The 22,340-nt window shown below is 39.7% G+C and overlaps 1 protein-coding gene and 1 long non-coding RNA gene across 7 annotated transcripts in view; one reads left to right on the forward strand and one right to left on the reverse strand.

The window, feature by feature from the left end:
• Positions 1-22,340, forward strand: part of LIMS1 (LIM zinc finger domain containing 1) — a 145,230-nt gene that overhangs the window by 91,772 nt on the left and 31,118 nt on the right. Inside the window, exon 1 of one of the 6 annotated variants that reach the window (XM_047745304.1) lies at positions 21,616-21,621. The exons of the other annotated variants lie outside the window; for them this stretch is intronic. The gene's annotated coding sequence lies outside the window, so the exon portion shown is untranslated. Of the gene's footprint in view, positions 1-21,615; positions 21,622-22,340 lie in introns of those variants that run through there. 6 annotated transcript variants of the gene reach the window in all.
• On the reverse strand, positions 120-21,467 carry LOC125108898 (uncharacterized). Its single transcript, XR_007130042.1, has 3 exons — positions 21,379-21,467; positions 20,322-20,371; positions 120-329 (listed from the first exon to the last, which is right to left on the reverse strand). It is a non-coding gene; the product is annotated as an uncharacterized LOC125108898 (long non-coding RNA).

The raw sequence follows: 22,340 nt of genomic DNA on the forward strand, positions 1-22,340 counted from the left end.
AACACAGCCAGGCTTATTTGCCTCTGTTGTCTCTAGTAGTTTCTTGCTCAGTGGCACTACATCGTTGATCTAGTGCTAAGATAAAGAACCCTTAGTCTTTTCCTATTGTTCTTTAGTTGTGCATCTACCCTCCCCCACTCTGCCACATCCCAGTTAGATTTATCATACCTGGGTAAAGTCAGGGATGTGTCAATCTTGAAATGACTGTGAAGAAAAGAAAAAATACTTTGAAGTTTGTATCTTTACGTGAAGTTGACTGGATGCAGCAGTGAGAAGTTACTTGTTGGAACATCTTTGTGCTGTCCTTTCCTGCCCTTTTCCTGATGGAGCTGGACAACCAGGAATAGGAGGAAGTGCAAAGAAAAGTAACCTTTACTTTCTGGTTATTAAGTAAACAGTCTGAGCTCATATCTTTCTAGATATAGGATGTAATCATTTTTAAGTAGTGGGAATGTCCTTGACTTGGTTTCAGAGCAGAAAATTGAAATCATGTGTTCCGAAGTAATACGCTACCATCGATTGAGCCTTTGTTATGGGTCAGGCACTCTATTAAGAATTCTCATGATTTGGGTGGTTTTTATTTGTTTTTTAATTCACAATTCAATAAAGAGGAAGAAGAATCTAAAGTTAGAAAAAGTGATCATTCTTATTAACCAGTTCCTGTCCTTGATTCAAATAGGTTAGTGCTCTGAGTTCAGTTGAGGTTGGAGTAGGTCAGCTTAGGATGTACATTTCCTCGCATACCTGTTTTATAGTTTGCTTATCATTTCTTTGCCTGTTTTTTGGATGAAAAACTAGGTTCATATTTTAGTTTTAGAGCTATAGTAGACGGCTAGGGGGATAAAATTACGGATTTGCCATTTTTGTCTATTATTATTATTTAATGGTTAAGTTGAGAGCACATTTAATCTTCCTAACAATGAATATATCACACAGGTTTGGGTTTTTTGGTTTTGTTTTTTTTTTTAAGATTCTACTTATTTATTTGACAGAGAGAGAGAGTGCACAAGCAGGGGGAGCAGCAGGCAGAAGCAGCAGCAGACTTCCTGCCGAGCAGGGTGCCCGATGTGGGACTCGATCCTGGGACCCTGGGATCATGGCCTGAGCCGAAGGCAGAGGCTTAACCAACTGAGCCACCCAGGTTCCCTCCATCACACAGTTAATAACAAATATTTTTTTCTCTGTGGTACACAGAGGTATCAGTTTGACAGAGCTGCTTTTTAAAATGTAGTAAATAGTGCTTTCTTATATATGTTTAAGAGTGTAATACAAACACACGTACTAGAATATTATTCAGCTGTGAAAAAAAGGAAATCCTCCCAGTTGTGACAACATGGGTAGACCTTGAAGGCATTATGAGATAAGTCAGAGAAAGACAAATAATGTATGCTCTCTCTTATATGTGAAATCTAAAAAAATTCAGCTCATGAAAACAGAGTAGAATGGTCGTTACCAGGACTTAAGGGGTAGGTGAATTAAAGAGATGGTGTTTTAAGGGTACAGACTGGCAACTAGTAGATAAATAACTTCTGGAGATCTCATGCCTAACATAGTGAATATAGTCAACACTACTGTATTAAACACTTCAAAGTTGTTAAGAGACTAGATCTTAACTCTTCTTAACACAGAAAGGAAGTGGTAATTATGTGACATGGTAAAGATATTTGCTAAAGTTACTGTAGCAATGATATCCCAATATATAAATGTATCAAATCAACAGGCTGGGTTGGTTACCTCAAACTTACACAGTGTCAGTTAGTTATATTTCATTTACACAGATGGTTTTTTTTTTTTTTAAAGATTTTATTTATTTATTTGACAGAGATCACAAGTAGGCAGAGAGGCAGGCAGAGAGAGAGAGAGAGGGAAGCAGGCTCCCTGCTGAGCAGGGAACCCGATGTGGGGCTCGATCCCAGGACCCTAGGATCATGACCTGAGCCAAAAGCAGAGGCCTTAACCCACTGAGCCACCCAGGCGCCCCTACACAGATGTTTTTTAAGAGTAAAATCCACAAGTATTTATATTGTAATCATTGGTTTTATAGGCCTACCCCTCCTTACCTTCTCACTTACCTGTCCCTCTCCTATGCCCCTCCCCATTACTAGAGAGGATTCTCTAAGCCCAGAGAGGCCTTGCCTTACTTCTTTTAAATCTCTAGCATCTATCATAGTAACCTGGTAATTACTGTCCATATCTATTCTTCATTGAATGAGTGAAGTTATGTGAAACAAAAGTGGTTTAGCGGTACCTCTTTCATATCTACCAAAGTATAGTGTCAAAAGATCATGGTTATTTTGTTTTTCAATAGTTTTGAGAAACCTGTTTTCTAAAGGGTAATGTGTTTTCTTTGTCACCTAAAATATTTCTTTATAGATTAGAAAGTATATGCTGAAATTAAAAATAGCAATGTTAATCCTTAAAACTTAGGTGTATGAAGGGCACCTGGGTGGCTGAGATGGTTAAGCATCAGCTCAGGTCGTGATCCCTGGTCTTGGGATCAAGTCCCACATCGGGCTCCCTGCTCAGCGGGGAGCCTGCTTCCCACTCTTCCTCTGCCTGCCATTCCCCTTGCTTGTGCTTTCTTCTCTTTTAAATGAATAAATAAAAATTTTTTTTAAAGTTTTTAAAAATGAGGTGTATGAAAAGAATAGTTAAGAGGAGTGAAAAAGTCTTTAGGTAAAGATCCCTTTTCTATTTTTCTATATAGCTGAGAGACTGGAATTTTGGAACGAACCTCAACTTCAGCAGAATCAATTTGTAACTTTGTTGTCAATACACATAAAATTTTCTAAGTGATTTACCATGACAATTAAATACCAAGATTTTAATCATTGTAATTGCTTTCCTATTGGTTTAAAACACATAAAAAAGGTAAAGTATCAGTTATAAATCACTTATTTAAAAAATATAGCAGTTGACTAAAACTTAGCACTTTACCTATATAATTTGGATAGATGCTATTAAAATGAAACTATTATTTATTTTTTATATGTTTAATGTTTAAAAATACATATTTTGGAAACACAGCCGTTTATTGTGTATCTGTGAGACCCAGTGACCATTCTGTGATTAAAACCACCTTTGGATACAAGTATTCTCCTGTGGAATATCTGCTTTTAGAAATAAATATTAAATATGGGGCACCTGGGTGGCTCAGTGGGTTAAAGCCTCTGCCTTCAGCTCAGGTCATGATCCCAGGATCCTGGGATCGACTTCTGCATCGGGCTCTCTTCTCAGCAGGGAGCCTGTTTCCTCCTCTCTCTCTCTGCCTGCCTCTCTGCCTACTTGTGATCTCTGTCAAATAAATAAAATATTTAAAAATATACATATATATATTAAATACGTTTTCACATAAATATACAACTTCTTAAGTTTTTTTTTTTTTTTCAAGATTTTGTTTATTCATTAGAGAGGGAACAAGCATGGGGAGGAGGAGAGGGAGAGGGAAATAATCTCCAGCCAACTCCACACTAAGCCTGATAAGGCTCAATCCCACTATCTTGAGGTTATGACCTGAGCTGAAACCAAGAGTCAGACACTCAACCAACAGAGCAACACCATTGCCCCTCAAGTTTTTTTAAGATTTTATTTTTAAGTGATCTGTACACCCAGTGTGGGGCTCGAACTTAGAACCCAGAGATCAGAAGTCACATGCTCTACTGACTGAAACAGCCAGGTGCTGCCCCAACTCCTTAAGTCTTTTTAATGGTTACGTTAGTTTCATAGAGCTACTAAAACAAAGTACCACAAACTGGGTGGCTTCACACAGCACATTTACTGTCTCAGTTTTGAAAACTAGAAGTGAGAAATCATTGTGTCAGCCCGGGCCATACTGCCTCTGAAACTTGAAGGAGAGAATCCTTCCTTGCCTCTTCTAGCCTCTGGCCTTTGCTGGCGATGCTTGTTTACTGTTTGTCTTATAGGTATATCTTTCCGGCCTCTGCCTCTTTTATGAATAGGTCTCTTCTCCGAATGTGTCCTGTCTTCACACAATATTCTCCCCTATGGATGCATCTTATCTCTGTGTATCTCTCCTCCTCTCTTTGTAATAGGACACCAGTCATCTTAACTTGTATCTTAATTATATCTGCAAAGATTCTATTTCCAAATAAGACCCTATTCATGGGTACCAGGAGTTAAGACATAAACATACCTTTTTAGGGCAGAGAATCCAACCCATAGCAGTGGTCTGTTCATACAGTAGTATATGAAGATTAAAAATCATTCCAGTGTGCGGTTTTTTTAAACAGCTTTATTGAGGTTGAACTAATGAATCTCTATGAAGTGCATTAATTTTATGCATTGCACTTTGTGCAATTTGATGAATTTCGACAAGTATACACAGTGATACCCTCACCACAATCAAGATAATGAGCATGCTCATCATCCTGGAAGTTTCCTCATGCCCATTTATAGTCCTTCCCTGCATCCCCGGGGACTTTGATCTGCTTTTTGTCACTCCAGGTTATTTTGTATTTTTTAGACTTTCATATAAATAGAATCATACAATAATGTTTTCTTTGCTTTAACTGGCTTTTTAACTCAGCATACTTATTTTGAGATCCATCCATGTTGTTGCCTGTATCAACAGTCCATTTGATTGTATCCTTGAGTGATGTTCCATTATAACAGATACTATTATCTGTTTAGCCAGTCACTTGTTGGTTGACATTTGAGTTGGTTCCAGTTTTTGGCTATTACAAATAAAGCTGCTGTGAACATTTTTGTACAAGTCCTTGTGGGAACATGTGCTTTCATTTCTCTTGGTTGAAATGACTAGTTGTTGGGTAGCTTATGTGTATTAAATTTTTTGAAAGATGTCTAGAAGCACCTGGGTGGCTCAGTAGGTTAAATGACGGACTTTTGATTTCAGTTTAGGTCATGATCTCAGGGTCCCCTGGCTCCATGCTCAGCAGGGAGTCTGTCTCAGGATTCTCAACCCAGCCCCCCATTCCTCCCTGCTCACACACGCACACACTCTCTCTCTCCCAAATAAATAAATAATTTTTTTTAAGTATTAAAAAAGAAAAAAGAGGGGCACCTGGGTAGCTCAGTCGCTAAGTGTCTGCCTTCAGCTCGGGTCATGATCCCAGGGTCCTGGGATCGAGCCCCACATTGGGCTCCCTGCTCAGCAGGAAGTCTGCTTCTCCCACTCCCACCGCTTGTGTTCCCTTTCTTGCTGTGTCTCTTTCTGTCAAATAAATAAATAAAATCTTTAAAAAAAAAAAAAAAGAAAGAAATGTCTAAACTGCGTTACAAAGAGATTGTACCATTTATATTCCCACAAGCAGTTTTTGAGGGATCCATTTCTCCACATTCTCACCAATGCTTGGTTTGTTAAATTTTTTAAAATTTTAGCCATTTTGAGGGTGGGTAGTAGTGTCTCATTGTGGTTATAATTTGCATTTTCCTAATGACTCATGTAGTTGAGTATCAGTTCATGTGCTTATTTGCAACCTATCTTTTGCCTTTTATTGGGATGTTCCTTAATAGTATTAAGTTTTAACAGTGTTTGCTGTATTCTACATTTAAGTCTTTTACCAGATATATGTTTTGCAAATGTCTTTTCCCAGTCTGATTTTTATCAGTATCTTTTGAAAAGCAAAGGTTTTTTTTTTATTTTGATACTATTGATTTTTTTTTCTGTTTATAAAGTTTGTGCTTTTTGTGTCCTATTTAAAATCTTTCGGGGCGCCTGGGTGGCTCAGTGGGGTAAAGTCTCTGCCTTCGGCTCAGGTCATGATCTCAGGGTCCTGGGATCAAGCCCCGCATCAGGCTCTCTGCTCAGCAGGGAGCCTGCTTCCTCCTCTTTCTGCCTGCCTCTCTGCCTACTTGTGATCTCTGTCTGTCAAATAAATAAAAAACAAAATCTTTGAAATAAAATAAAATAAAATAAAACCTTTCCCAAACCCACAGTCAATAAGATTATTAAAACATATGACTCATATAAATACAATCTCATTAATTATTTTTTTTTTAAATCATCTTGGCCTTTCAATACCATTTAGTGCTTTTCTGGCTATGTGGTAAGTACTTCACAGGCTCAGTGAATGCTCACAGGAATCCTAGAAGGTGCCATGTATTTCTCCCTTTTCACAGAGACAGGAAAGTATTGTTAGAGGCTCATGCTTGGTAATTTGGGCCGTTGGGATTTTAACTCAGGGCCATACTCATTTGTGTCTTATGTTCAAAGTGTGAGCTCTTAACCACAAAACTTAGGCTTCACATAGGTTTTAGAATAAGTTTTCATATGTGGAAGTTTTGAATATACTTGATCATATCTTAAAAGTTAAAAATTTATCATTGAACATAAAAGTAAAGATTAACCTCCTGTGCTTGCCTGTAGGTAATAAGATTGAAACAAAAATGGAATTTTTCTGCCTCTTCTTCATAGACATTTGCCAGAGAAAATATCCAGGTTTAAAAAACTAAAAATATTACATTTATATGTCATAATGAATATATTCCTTAAAATTGAACATTACAAGAATATCCAAGTTTTTATCTTTCCCAACAATATTGTCCTCCTGCCCCTAGCAAACAGAATGTGAAGGGAACCAGACTGAGATAGAAAGCCGCAAATGAATCATTGCATGTAGGATGTTGACTTATGTTTGACAGTTGCTGCTGCCAACTTTAGTTTTTAATTCTGGCATGCAGAATTTGTTGGAACAAAACTGAAATTCTGCAGTGTTTTGGAAAATTTCAGTAACATTTCCAGGTGCTGGAAAATATATTCTTTGTTTCATGGTTAAAACTAATGGCAGTAATCTTGGAAGTATCTGATATAAACTGATGTACAGGTATTTTAAACAATGAGGTTTTATAAAAGTATAGCCAGTTTAGGGTTGCCTGGGTGACTCAGTCAGTTAAGTGTCTGGCTCACATTATTCCAGTGTCCCTGCTTAAAGGGGAGTCTGCTTCTTCTCTGCCTTTCCCCCAACTCATGTTCTCTCTCTCTCTCTCTCTCTCACTCTCTCAAATAAATAAAATCTTTAAATAAATAAAAAAATAAAAGTATAGCCAGTTTAAAAGATAACAGTTTTCCTGGATCTAGAAGTATTGTTTCTGTGGCAGTCAACAAATACCTTTAAAATGGATTCAACTGGAAATAGTAGCTATTCAGCATCATTTGTAATTTTGGCTTTTCTCAATATGATGTACTTTATTTAAAGGATGTATTGCTAAGCTGGGAGTTTCGCACCTTAGTATGTAAAATATATTTGTCTAGGCATTCTTGGTTCTATATGTACATTTATTAAGGTCCTACTGTGTGTTGGGGAAATGGGGTTATGAACTTGATTAAAACATTCTTTATCTACTAATATGGAACCTTTTGTATGGTGGAAAAATAGACATATAGAGGTAATTAAAAGATATTGTGTATCTAGAGGAATATCTGTGATGCTGATCACAGATCAGAGTGCATTAGTTACCTATTAATGAATAACAGATTACCTCCAAACTTAGGGGCAACTGGAGGTGGCACACTTTTTTGTAAAGGGCCAGATAATAAATATTTTAGGTTTTGCACATCACACATTCTGAGTCACAACTACTTAACTCTGGTGTTGTAGTATGAACACAGCCATAGAAAATGCGTTAAGTGAATGAGCATAGCTGTGTGTGTTCCAATAAAACTATTTACAGAAGCAGACAGTGAGCCACATTTGGTCTATGGGTACTGATTTACTGATTGCAGGCTTAAAACAATGAGCATTTATTATCTCACAGTTTCTGTGAGTGAGGAATCCAGGTACATCTAACTCAGTGACTTTGGCTTAGGGTCTTTTGTGATCCTCCTTTTGAGCTTTCATTAAGGACTGTAGTCTTCTCCAGGCTCAAAGGGAGGGGGCAGTCCAGGAGAGGGAGAGAGTTCAAGATGGCAGCTACAGTCTTTTTTTTTTTTTTTCCCACAGTCTTTTTATATCCAAATCTCAGAAATAACTTAACCATTTTTGCTATAATGCCTTCGCTGGAAGCAAGTCAGTGAGTCCAGCGTAATACGCAGCAGATGAGATTCCACAAAGATGTTAACACTGCTAAAGAAAATCAATATTCAGCAGTAAGGCAGACTGTTCAGGATCAAAATTAAGTATAGGGACCACTGGGGGAGAGAGATGGGGCTCAATTACAAATACAGCGAAGGAAGGTGGGATTTGTAGAGAACTGAGTAGGGGTTAGTAGAAAGAGAATTACTGAGAAGAAACATCACAGGTTATGGGGGGTATTATTACATTATTACTGATTACAACCCCTAGGCTATACTTTTCATCCCTATGATTTCTTTTACCTCTGTTAAGTTTGTACATCTTAATCCCTTTTCAGTCTTTTTTGCCCATCCCCCTACCCCCCAGCAATCATTATTTTGTTCTCTGTATTTATGTAGCCTGTCTCTGTTTTTTATTTGTTCATTTATTTTTTTTAGATTCCACATATAAGTGAAATTATATGATGTGTCTGTTTCTGTCTGGCTTAACTTCACTTGGCATAATACCTTGTAGGTCTGTCTGTGTTGTCACAAATAGCAAAATCTCATTCTTTTTATAGCTGAGTAATATCCCATTATAAAATATACATAACACATCTTTATCCATTCATTTTTTTTTTAAAGATTTTTATTTATTTATTTGACGGGGGTGGGGAGTGGGAGATGGAGAAGCAGGCTCCCTGCTGAGCAGGGACTCTGACATGGAGCTCAATCCCAGAACCCTGGGATCATGACCTGACAGAAGGCAGACACTTAATGAGGAGCCACCCAGGCACCCCTCATATGTGTTTTAAGCTAGTGTTTTTGTTTTATTTGGATAGATACCCAGAAGTGGAATTACTGGTCATACAGTATTTCTATTTTTAGTTTTTTTTATTTTATTTTTAATTTTTTGAGGAACCTCCATACTGTTGCCAAAAATGACTGCACCAGTTTACATTCCTACTAACAGTGCAGAGGGTTCTCTTTTCTCCACATCCTTACCAACAATTGTTATTTGTCTTTTTGATAACAGCCATTCAGATTGGTATAAAGTGATACCACATTGTGATTTTGATTTCCCTGATGTTTGTCACCTTTGTACATCTTTATATTGCCATCTGCTATTACAACTACTTAAAGAGAAGGCATTGTTAAGTGGTACTGAGATGAAATAGTATGTTTCATTGTCAAAATCCTGATTGCTTAGGGGTGTAATGGGAATGAAAAAATGACAATATTTGGGGAAGGAGCATGAATATGCATGGAACTAGAAATGGGCCGCAGCTTACGTGTGGGCTACTCATTTTTAATGTTTCAGCCATGTTTGAGGGGGAAAAGAAGAACTTACAGGATTGTTTCCTGACAAGATGCTTCTCTGTGAATGAGTGTAGGGTGATCTTCTGAGCTATATATAGAGAGAAAGAGCAACTGAGATTGATCAACTCAATTACCAGTTAAAACTGGTATATACCAGTGAGTTAACTGTCACTCATAATAGAAGTGGAAAAGTATCAGACCATCTCAGAAAACCAGTCCACGTTTTTAGAGCTTCCGGTTTTTACAGGAACAGACCAAACAACAACAACAAAAGAAACAAAAGAACAAATAGGAATCTGAAAAATCTCAGAAAAAGAATGGAAGGTCCAGCCAGAAGCTTTCAAAAGAATCATTTTTTCCAGACAGGATTTCCCTGGGCACTGTGGTGTACAGAACAAAAGCAGTGATACTCTGTGGAAGTGATGAGAAGGAAAGGGGTGGGATGACTGGACCGGATTCTTTTCCTGAACCTTCCCCCAGTGCTGTGGCCGCTGCTGAGGCATCTTCAGTGAAAACTAGTGGAGGACAGCCTGCTCACACTTAAGAGTCTGTAATTTTGAAATAGTGGAAGTCAAGCATCTCTGTACTGAGCCTCCTTCAAAATTTACTGAGCTACATTACATTCCTGTAGGAAGAAATTAAGAGCTTAAATATATATTATAGTTACATGCTGAAGAATTTATGGATCAAGTGATGTATGGAATTTGCTTCAGAATATTTTATGGTTGAAAAATAGATAAATTGGTCATGGTTCGATAACTTTTTCATTGAGTTGGGTTTGATGGGATTCATTTTACTGTTCATACTAGTTCAATATGTGCTTCAAGACTTCAGTAATTACAGTATATAATTGTTTGATATGTATCATGAGCAGTGGCACAGTTTATTTTTTTATATTTTAAATATAGCTATATTTTAAAAGATTTTATCTATTTATTTGAGGGAGAGAGAATGAGCAGGCATAGGAGTGGGGTAGAGAGGAAAAAGCTGATTCCCTTGCCAAGCAGGGAGCCTGATGTGGGGCTCCATCCCAGAACCCTGGCATCATGACCTGAGCTAAAGGCAGAAGATTAATTGACTGAGCCACCCAGGCACCCCAAATGACACAATTTTAACTTTAACCTCCTCATATGTAACTATCACATTAGAATTTATCACTTGGCTTATCAGTGGTTGTGCCTAATCAACATTCATAACAGTAGTCTGTCAGCTACTTGCCTGTCAGTAACCTATAAACCCAACCAGGATTTCAGCATCTGTGGCTCTGGCATGTGTAATTTGGAGGTTGGTGGGAGGAGGTGGATGGAAAGGGATAGGAGCTCCTTACCTTAACTAGGATGTCTACCTATGGTAATTATTATTATTATTATTATTTAAGATTTTTATTTATTTATTTGAGAGAGAGAGAGAATGAGAGGGAGCATGAGGGGATTGGTCAGAGGGAGAAGCAGACTCTCTGTTGAGCAGGGAGCCCATTGTGGGACTTGATCCGGAGACTCCAGGGTCATGATATGAGCCAAAGGCAGTTGCTTAACCAACTGAGCCACCCAGACACCCCCTATGGTAATTATTAAGCCTTTTACAATTTGTATCAAAAGAGATTGGACTGAACATCTCATTTACTGCTCTTATCTCCCTGGCAGAGATAGATTTGTTTCATTTGTAAGACATTTATTTTGTAGGACAGTTTATGTTTATTTTGAGAATCAGAGCTTGGCCAGTGGAATGTGGGCCATTAAGATAGCTTTTCGAGTCTAGGTTAGCAGAGACTAGGTCCAATATTTGGTATCACCACTTAGTAATTGACTATTACAAGTCACTTATTTTTAGGAGCTTGGATTTCTCCATTTACCAGCTGAATAATATTAACAGATTTAGAGCTATTCAAGGAGGATTTATTGTATTTCATTTTGGCTATCAAATCCATTTTATTACTTGGAAAGACACATCTGTTTGTAAAGCAGAATGTTAGTTTCTCTTTATGTTATGCTTTGCTTCTTGAGTACCTGTGTTAGTAATCTGTTGGAATTCAGCTACCTTCTCTCTCTTGAAAGACACCTTGTGAAAAGTTAAGTGCTGGGGGCGCCTGGGTGGCTCAGTGGGTTAAAGCCTCTGCCTTCAGCTCAGGTCATGATCCCAGGGTCCTGGGATCGAGCCCCACATCGGGCTCTCTGCTCAGAGGGGAGCCTGCTTCCCACTCTCTCTCTGCCTGCCTCTCTGCCTACTTGTGATCTCTCTCTCTCTCTGTCAAATAAATAAATAAAATCTTAAAAAAAAAAAAAAGTTAAGTGCTGGAGCCACTCAACATGTCCAAGATTCTCAGGGTGCCTGGGTGGCTTAGTCATTTGGGCATCTGACTCTCAATTTCACCTCAAGTCATGATCTCAGGGTTCTGGGATTGAGCCCCACCTGGGTCCCTGTGCTCAGAGTGGAGTCCTCCTTGAGATTCTCCCTCTCCCTCTGTCCCTCCTTTAAAAAAAAAAAAAAAGAAAGAAAAGGGTACAAGATTCTCAGAAAGTATGATGAAATCAAGAAAGAATACCCAAGGAAGCATGTACTCATAATTCTCATAATTTGGGACAGTTTGTTTCTTGCCAGCCAGTGTCAGACCTTATAGCAGAAATTGATGTTTAGAGTGGAATGAATGGTAAATGAGCTGCAGGAAAGCCTCCAGCTTTTTTCTCTGCCTCTTCAGTCTTGAAAAATGTAAGAGCGAATGCAAATGTTGCTAAAGAACCAAAATGTTAATAATGGTCTGTCTGAAACCGCTTCTACACAGCTAAAAGTGAGCCCCTAGGGTTATGGCCTCTGGGCTCTGTAATAATGACTCAGACTGTCTATATTTACATGGAAACATTAAATAAAAGGGAAGGTAAACTGGCTTGTTCATATGTATTTAAGCAGTTTGCATGGAGGCAATCTGTACCTGTGTAGCAAGGATACAAATTGATTTCTGGATGAGTAAACAGTGACATTACTTTATGAGCCATTATAATATTGAGCACTGATTATATTTGTGCCCAGGGTAATAAACTGTACCATGACATTTCCCCCCTCATCCCTTTCCCCTCTGTCCCTGAAAGCATTCATGCATCCCTTATGACTTAAATATTTATGACAGCAGTGTTAAAATTTGAGTTTTGCCCTTTTAAAATGCTAATTGTTCTGTACCTTCACTTTTGCCAGCATCTTAACTCTTAGTAATTAATATGGTGATTGTTTTTCATTTATCCTTTTAACACAGAACTATTTCCTTTATTTCAGAGCAGTTTTATCTGAAAGTATAAAACTTTCTTGAAATAGTCATGTGGTCATTTGTCTCTACTAGTTTGGAATATTGCTATCTATGGGAGAATAGAAGCTACTACCACTTTTAATAAAGGCAGATCATTGACTTTTTTGTTTTTGTTTTGTATTTCTTACATTAGAAAGATCATTGACTTTTGATGCAGCTGTCACAGATACAGTCCTTTGAGGACTAGACAGCTCTTTCACTCAGACCGTATGGTTTTAATAGTTAATGCAAACCATTCTCAGCATTTCATTTTTTGATTTGCTTTTCTACCTAGATTCCAGGCTGTTTGAGAACTCAATTATTTTGCCTTATTTTCCCAGCTTAGAATATGACCTGGTGCCAAGTTAGTTTTGATGACATTTTGCTTCCTTATGTATGCCTTGAAAAGAGATTGTTTTGTGTCATTATGCTCAGATAGACAGTCATCCAAATACACATTTGCTGTCCTAAACTGAAACCCTTGGCATCAGTTCTGTTTGGAAAATGATTAGAGCAGGAGTCTCCATCCCCTTTGGTCAGGAAGGTTTAAGTTTCATTTAATATGATTTAAGTAATTAAATATTAAAAGACAACACACACACGTGTGTGCATGTGCACATTTGTAAACCCCAATTATAAAAACAACTGAAATAGTCTTCATGAGCTTCATGGTATTGTTTCTCTCTCCAAGACTTTTTCTCAATTTTTCTCTTGTACATTGTTCTTTAGAGATAGTATTTCTGGAAGGTTTGTGGTTGGGGTGGAAACTGGATTATGTCTCTAGCCTCTTTGTGGCAGATAGAGGAGGAGGAGGGAGCAGTGTCCTAAAGAAGTCCTGCAAGAATGGAGAGGAAGAAAGCAGGCTGAACACAGACAGCTCTTGTGAAGTTGGTCCAACACTAGCCTGTTTAGGATTACAAACAGCTGCTACCGAGATGTCTGTAAAGGCAAGGGAAAGAAGGACCTCAGGGCTGGTCTGCTCTCTCTTGCGGCTGCTGCCATGTTTCACAGAGCACTTGCAGTACAGTGACTCCCACTCCTCCTTAGGGCCCACCATTCGGTTCAACTTTCATATATATGGGGAGTGAAAGCAAGGTAGCTGATGAGATAGAAGAGATGATAAAAATAAGGTAACATCTCTTAACAGCACATTTTATGACAGAAATTGTTTGAGATATTATTGTATTACATTTTAGATTTTGCCTGATCCCCTCAGAAAATGTGGAAACTCAGAAACATGGGACAGGCCTTGAAGCCCTCTCAGGGCTGGCTTTCAGGCCCTCCTGAAACTGTGCTGGCTGTAGCCACAGATGGGCTCTTTGTGTGACCATCCCCTGCAGAGATGACATGTGAGTTAGTGTTAAGCAGTGCGCGTGGTCCTTTTCACCACAAGTATACTGAAATTGAGGGACCATTTAGGAAACAGGCTGCTGCTTAGGTATTCCACAGCAAGACTCTTATGACAGGGAGGGAGACAGGAATAGCTGTGCCCAAGGAAAGCTATATAGCACTCACACCAAGTAGCATAGAATACCCCGTACTCAAGTGAGCGGGTGCATAGTACATGCTCAGGAAGCGTACAGTTCTTATCACCAGCCTCCTTATAGCCTTGAAGATGAGAGAGAGCTTACTGAAGATTAACATAGGTTCCTTTATTCTCTTCTTTTGTTTCTTGAGCACTGAAATGGAGGTGTGTCCCCTTGTTTGCCTCTTTCCTGGGTCAATACCTAGTATGAAAATATTATCAGAACTCAAATTGACTGGTTGGTCCCCAAACATGCCTCTTGTAGTAGAGATTGCTCATTGGAAGGGATGCCTGCTCTGTACTGGGGAGGTGAGGAAGAGTAGGCACTGCCTTATCCTCTTGCCCCAAATTGAACGTTAAGTCTGTTCTTGGAGAAAGAGTGAGGTCAGCTGACTTGAACTCCCCTCTAACTGGCCATTTTATTATGCTGGACTTTTTTATGTTATAATCTACTCCTCCCATCTCTTTCTAGTTTCTTTCTTTTTTTTTTTTTTTATTTTTTTTTTAAATTTATTTATTTTTTTTTATTTTGACAGAGATCACAAGTAGGCAGAGAGAGAAGGGGAAGCAGGCTCCCCGCTGAGCAGAGAGCCCGATGTGGGGCCCGATCCCAGGACCTTGAAACCATGACCTGAGCTGAAGGCAGAGGCTTTAACCCACTGAGCCACCCAAGCGCCCCCCTTTGTAGTTTCAGATGCACATTTGGTTGTTTTAAGTGAGACAGATGCCTCATACTGGATAAAGGACCCAGTGAGGTCTAAGAACAGTCAATTAAGAGTCCTAATTTTGGCCTCTCATATTGGCAGAGGTTCAGTCGCGATCCAATCAGGAGAAAAAACCACACAGTAATTTGAAGGAGGAATGTTTAATAAAAAGATTTTTTTTTTTAAAAGTTATTAACTCCAGCAGGGGTTTGCAGTAGTAAGGGATTGGCTAGTAAGAAGTAGAGAGAATGCGAAGAGTATTGAACAGCTGCTATATTCAGCAGCTACCACTCCAGGGCTGGAAAGATCTAGCAAGGGGGAGCCCTCCTCCCCAACTAGGACTTACTGCTCTTGGGGATAGCAGAGAAGTTGCTATGGTCCTGCACCAGTGAAACATGCTAGAAGTCTGAACTTGTAGGAAAGCCTCCCTACAGGTGGCAACAAGGGGCTTCATTCCAGAACTGCTGAGAGTGGGGAAGGTGGGCAGTGTGGTGGTTGGAAAGGCAGGCAGCCTGGTCAGTGCTGTGGGCTGCCACTCACTGCAGGAGCCAGAGGCCTCCTGCTGCAGAACCACCAGGCAAGCTGCTTGCCAACTGGCTGCTTTTGGCTGCCATGCCCACTCGAGCTGGACGCTGAAGAAGCTGTATGTGCTGCTGGAGGCTAAACCAAAGAAAACCGTGCCCACAGGAGCTTGCCAGGAGAGCCTGCAAGGACTAGCGTGCAAAACCCTTTCCTCTGGTCGGTCTCTCCAGCGCCCTCTGCTGAAAGGCCCCTGGGCCAGCTGGTAGTGGAAAAAGACCACTTCCATCATCAGCACGCCAAAGATAGGCCAGTAATCTTCCATCAGAAAATGAAGTGTCTGTTTGTAGTCATAATGATCATACTCTTATATATTATTTCTGGATTCATAGAATATGTCTCTTTGAAAAGAGCTAAAGGATCTGAAAAAAGAGCTTCATACCTAACCCTGTAAACTACTTTCAAAAACCCAGACTTCATTCTGTCACAGAGAATAGTGAGCTATATAGGGAGAGAGAAGAGCTGAAGACAAGATCCGGAAGAAAGGGAGGAATATGCAGAAGACACCTGGAAGAAACTGAAGCTCTAGCTTTGTGCTAGATAGCCTTTTAATGACATCACTAGGTGCTCAGGCCTCCTATGACTTTATATAATTTCCACATCTTTTGTTCACATTAATGGTAACTCTCACTCACGGTAGTTAAAACAGTTTCTTGTCTTTCTGTACGCACTTCACAAAATTTGAAGTTAGTGAAAGAGAAGAAGCCTTTTTAAAGTTTGCAAAAAAAAATTTTTCAATTCTTCTACTTAATCCTATCCAGTATTTTCAAATGTTTAATGCAATAAAATACATGAAAAATATGTTCTATGTTAAGAATAAAACAACTGAAGATGAAAGATACATAGATTGAAATTTGAAGGGATTGTATTTACTTGACTTAAGTGCAGCAAGTTTTTTTCTGTCCCTCCGTACTGAAACTTAACAGTTTTGCTTTACCTTATCATTGAGGAAAGTAGACCTCATGTTAAGCTTATTCACAAAATAAAAACTCCCATTGACTTCCTCTCCCAACTTAGCTGAAGGTCAGTGGTCAGTGAGATAGCCTTGGCTGAGTCAGAACTAAAATAAGAATGTCATTTAGAGCCAGAAAGTTTGGTGCTGATGGCTACCCCTGCCATATAAGGAGCCTTTGGATTCACTGAAGGGTTTCCCTGGTAAGCCGGGCATTCTCATAAGTCAACATTCTTAGCTAAAAATATTGTTCTATATTTGAAATACAGGACTTTCTCAGATTCATCTATTTTGGTTAGGACACAAGGTATCTTTTTAAAAAGATATTTAGGGGTAAGAATATATGTTAGTGGGTCACAGTATGAATAACAGGGAGAAATGATTTGGATAATGGAATATCTGCTACAGAGATATTTTCCAGTGAGGATGTTTGAAAAATCAGAGAAAAATTGCCCAGCTTATGAATTCTAGGAATGTTTTTTTAGTTGACCAAACACTCCACTTATTTGAGCAACCATGGGGATCTAGTGAGACTTCGTTAGAAAGCATATAGATTTCAGACTGCAGTGATGTTAAGAGAGTTATCTTTACTGACAAGAGAATGTCATGCTTAAGTACATACTGAAGCTACTCTGAGTTGTCTTGAATTTCTGGGGACGGTGGCAGCTTACCTGCACCTCCCCAGCTCTGTTGTGCAGCACCTTTTCACAAAAGGGCTAATTTGATTAATTGCCTACTAAGATAGTGTTTGATATAAAGACTCTAGAAGTTTTCACACCAAAGGGCTCACGGTGTTCTTGAGAGGAGTACCTCTGCAATACAGAACACAGTGTGGAATCGACTAAAATCTCACCCACTCACTAAACAGGATACTCAGTGAGCTCTGTCGATGCTAAACAGATTAGTACAGGCTAGAGTGCTCAGAGCAGGCTTTTTAGAAAAGACCTTGAATAGAAATTTGAGGACGGGGCAAGTTTCAGATAGAGAGTTCAGGGAAAAGGGGGTCAGTGGTATTCATCTAAAGAATTTTATGTCCTTTCATGATCAGTAAATAGGAATAAAGATAATTCTGAACAATCACCATGCAACAGTCTTGCCTTTATTTACAATCATGTGTGTTATGTATTTTACAAGGAACAGAGATCAACATGTTGAAGTGCTTATCTCTAGATGACAAGAATATGAGTGAATCTTCTCTGCCTTTTATAAATGCTCCTTAACAAGCTGTGTTGCTTTGGGGTTGATGGGGGTGGAGAAATTCAACTTGCCAAACAACACAGTGCAACCCAGTGATCCTGTCCCAGAGTGCTTATGCTCCTATAGACGTGGGGCTTCCAAAAACTGAGGCTGCTCCATTGTTATGTCAATTGTTAGTTTTCTGTTATTACTGATTTTTGCCTTGTTGCCACACATTCTGCTACTTTCCCAGTCTGATTTTGTGTATCTTTCTTTCTGTAATGGGTTGCCTCTTGGGATGAGAAAGTCATCATTATTGCAGAGATAGGGTGGCTAGTTGCAGGCAGCAAGTCAGTGCTCTTGTGCCTGTGCCAGGGAAGGATACCACAAGTATTGAACTCTGTTGGTTTCTCTCTGCACATGGCTCAGAATGTCTCTTAATAAAGTAGACCTGTTAGTGTCAGAGTGTCATGGATGAGGGGGGAAACACTGTAAGAAGCTTTATTTCAGTCTTGTTCCTGTATTTTCCCTACGCTCTGTATCCTCTACATGCTGAAGTGGGTGGGTATTTGTTGGTTGGGTAATGTTGGAAAACTTCTAGAGATAGTCCAGAAAGAGGTACTTCCCAAGAAGTAGGCAGCTAAGTAGATTGTCAGTGCTTGTTAATTTGTTAAGATTAAAAAACTGAACTAAATTTTGCAATAACTTGTGCCTGTTGTGGGCAGAGTATTCCTGAGCTACAGATCACCTCAGGACCTGTCTTGTGTCACAGAACCCTCAGGGCACTGAGGAGAGCATGTGGCAGCTCTCACCTAATGGCTCCCGAGTAGGGACTCTCTTACTATGGGCATCAAAAATAAAACCAGGACAGTTCCAGACACCAGATGAGGAATTTTTACCTCACCGGCTTTCACTAGAAACATTATATTTTAATTGTTGATTTTAGTATGGAAAACATGCCTGAAGTTTACTTCTTGAAAATTATCACTCATTTTCACTCATTTTCCTTATGAGAGATATGAACACACTTCTTAAAACAGCACAAAATTTGGGGTGCTATAAATCTGTCTTCAACACCAAAGATTCTCTAACTTTTAGGTGAGTTTCATTTAAGAAGGTGCTAGAATCAGATACAAATAACCTTCTGGAGTCCCAGCCTCTGGGTCACTGCTGTGCTGGTCTGAGTGTTTGGGATGAGTGGGAGGCCCTGGGAAGGCAATAACTAGTATATAGGGAGGTCCTTTAAGTCTGTTCTTTCCTCCTTATTAGGCAATAATGTTTTCTACTTATTCTCCTCAGTTATTTCCAAGGTACAGTAACAAAGCTAGATAGAGTGGTTCTTCCCTGCTTTGATCATGATCCATAAGCAGCACCCATGCAGGCAGGTAACAAATGTGCCTTTCTTTGAAGTTAGTTTAAGATGTGCATCTTATTTCTTTCTCACTCTCTTGCCTCTGTTGTAATAAATACTTTTTTTTTGCTTGTGCAATCCAGAATTAGGAAACAATTTTAACAGACAAGGCAAAATGGCATGTTAATTGCAACTCTATCCTCTCTAATCAGCTGACCTTTGGCTCTTTCCTCGCTGTGTGTTGAAAGAAAACAGTGCATTTGTCCTTGTCACTGGGAAATGAGAAAGAACTTTCCAGCTCCATTATCTGTACTTGCATGTCACGATTCTTGTGTTTTGGTGTATAGTAGGGGGAAAATCAGATTAAATTTTCCATTTGAGTAGAATAGGGACTTGTAGTGGAAATAATTCATTTTTCCATATGTTAATTTACCCAGGCTCTCTCAACAGTTTGAATATCCCAGTATTCATGGAAGCCTTTGATTGAAGTTGGAGAAACTATATTCTAGTAGTTGTTATTGACAAGTGCTTGGCCTAGCCATCCACATAAGCACAGCTGTCTGTGGAATGGTATAAAACATGTAGTAGCACTGCCTTTTTTTCTGTATTAGAGTCCTATGTTTTAGAAGCAGTTGGTCAAAATGTTCAGCTCGGATTTTAAAAACCACTAGATAAGTTGTTGCTATTTGAGAGAATTTAAAATACCAGTTATTAAAAAGTTGAGTATTAATTTTGGTAACCATGCATATGATTATATCTGGGCTTTACGTATTTGAGCTCCTGGGGGCATCTGGGTGGCTCAGTGGGTTAAAGCCTCTGCCTTCGGCTCAGGTCATGATCCCAGGGTCCTGGGATTGAGCCCCACATCGGGTTCCCTGCCCTGCAGGGAGCCTGCTTCCTCCTCTCTCTCTTTGCCTGCCTCTCTGCCTATTTGTGATCTCTGTCTGTCAAATAAATAAATAAAATCTAAAAAAAAAAAAAAGTATTTGAGCTCCTGGAAATAGCTACAGTATTTTTGTGTGATATCTCTAAGTAAGTTATTTATCTTTGGCTAGGTAGTATGTTGGGTGGGATTTCTTTTGCCTGAAATGGAGTTAGCTAGATGGGTGGAATCTGAAGGCCTTCAGCATTCTTTACAGGACACTGGAATGGTCAGCTTAACATCAGATATTCTGTGTGTGGTTTAGATCTAACAGACTATTAGATTCAGTCCACCAGGATCCCAGGTCCTGCCTGCTGTGGTCTGAATGTTTGTGTCCTCCCAGAATTCATATACCAAAATCTTAGCCCCCAAAGGTGATGGTATTGGGAGGTAGGGCCTTTGGGAGGTGCTTCGGTCATGAGGGTGGAGCTTTCATGAATGAGATTAGTGCCCTTACAAAAGAGGTCACTCAGAGCTTCCTAGCACTGTCTACCACATGAGGACACAATGAGAGGGAATGAGCCAGGAAGAGGGGAGAGGGGCACTTACCAGAACCCAAGCATGCTGGCACCTCAATCTTGGACTTTGAGCCTCTGTAACTGTAAGAAATAAATTTCTGCTGTTTGTAAGCCATATGGTCCATGGTATTGTGTTGTAGCAGCCCAAATGGACAGACACAGCATAGCAGGTCGCTCAATGAGTGGTAGAGTTTGGCCCACAGTAGATGATCAAAAAATGTTGAGTTTATGAAATATAAGTCTGTCTTCTGTAGATTGGGATTCAGACCTGTCCTATGGAGCCTCTCAAAGACTTTAATCAACCATGATGAGCAGGGCTGATTAGATATTAGAACCTCTTGGGAAGAATCCTTAAGGAACCATGCATGGGCCTTGGGAAACCCTAGTTCTTCAGCAAAAGCCACCTAACAGGCTCACTATTCAGACAAAACTGGCTTTTGGAATATTTTTTAAAAACAGCTTCCTACCCTACTTCAAGGACTATTTTTTTTTTTAATTTTATTTATTTGACAGAGAGAGATCACAAGTAGGCAGAGAGGCAAGCAGAGAGAGAGAGAGAGAGAGAGATAGGAGGAAGCAGGCTCCCTGCCAAGCAGAGAGCCCGATGTGGGACTCCATCCCAGGACCCTGAGATCATGACCTGAGCTGAAGGCAGAGGCTTAACCCACTGAGCCACCCAGGTGCCCCAAGGACTATTTTGATGCCACTATAGTGGCAGTAGTAATTTCCATCAGAGGTGCTCAGATAAATATTTTTCTCATGGCTGCAGTCACAGTCTAAAAGGATTGTTTACATTTCTTAGAGAGACATTATTAAGTGTCAAAATGGTTTGAAAGTAGCAAAATGCTTGGATATTAAACTTAAGCAGTGGTGTTGATATGGCCTAAAATGACCCCCCATGGCCTCTTGGAAAAATAACCACACATTTATTTTAGCTCTCTTCTTGGTAACCTGGGTAAGAAGTGATTGACCAACTGACTCCCTTACGCAGTCCTTTTGGGTAAATAGTGCCACCTAACCTTGCATTGGCCACATGGTTACTGCTCTTACTCAGGTACTAGGACACACACAGCCCTTTTCACTCCCACCTGGCACTGAAGTAGAAATCTTCATCCTTATTTGCTTGAATGATGGAAGAAAACATGTATATCCATATATTATTTCCCTAAGTACCTTGTATACTCATAGAACAGGCTGTGACTTGTACTGTTTAGTCATTCGGCAGGCACTTCTCACGTACCCCTTAGGCCTGTTGCGTTGTGAGCTCGTAATAAAAGTTCCATATGTTCAGAAATGATGTAAAATAATGCAAATAAGCAAACAGGAATAATGTGAGTAGTTAACTTTTTTTCCTTTTTTTTTAAAGTAGGCTCCCATCAGGGAGATTCAAATCAAAACCATATTGAGATAGCGCCTTACACCTGTTAGAATGGCCAAAATTAACAAGACAGTAAACAACATGTGTTGGAGAGGATGTGGAGAAAGGGGAACCCTCTTACACTGTTGATGGGAATGCAAGTTGGTGCAGCCACTTTGGAAAACAGTGTGGAGATTCCTCAAGAAAGTAAAAATACGACCCTGCAATTGCACTACTGGGTATTTACCCCAAAGATACAGATGTAGTGAAAAGGAGGGCCATCTGTACCCCAGTGTTCATAGCAGCAATGGCCACAGTCGCCAAACTTTGGAAAGAACCAAGATGCCCTTCAACAGACGAATGGATAAGGAAGATGTGGTCCATATATACTGTGGAGTATTATGCCTCCATCAGAGAGGATGAATACCCAACTTTTTTTTTTTTTTAAGATTTTTATTTATTTATTTGACAGAGAGAGATCACAAGCAGTCAGAGAGGCAGGCAGAGAGAGAGGAGGAAGCAGGCTCCCCGCTGAGCAGAGAGCCCGATGCGGGGCTCGATCCCAGGACCCCGAGACCACGACCTGAGCCGAAGGCAGCGGCTTAACCCACTGAGCCACCCAGGCGCCCCTGAATACCCAACTTTTATATCAAAATGGACAGGACTGGAAGAGATTATGCTGAGTGAAATAAG

This window comes from Lutra lutra, chromosome 9, assembly GCF_902655055.1.
Source record: "Lutra lutra chromosome 9, mLutLut1.2, whole genome shotgun sequence".
Taxonomy (NCBI): Eukaryota; Metazoa; Chordata; class Mammalia; order Carnivora; family Mustelidae; genus Lutra; species Lutra lutra.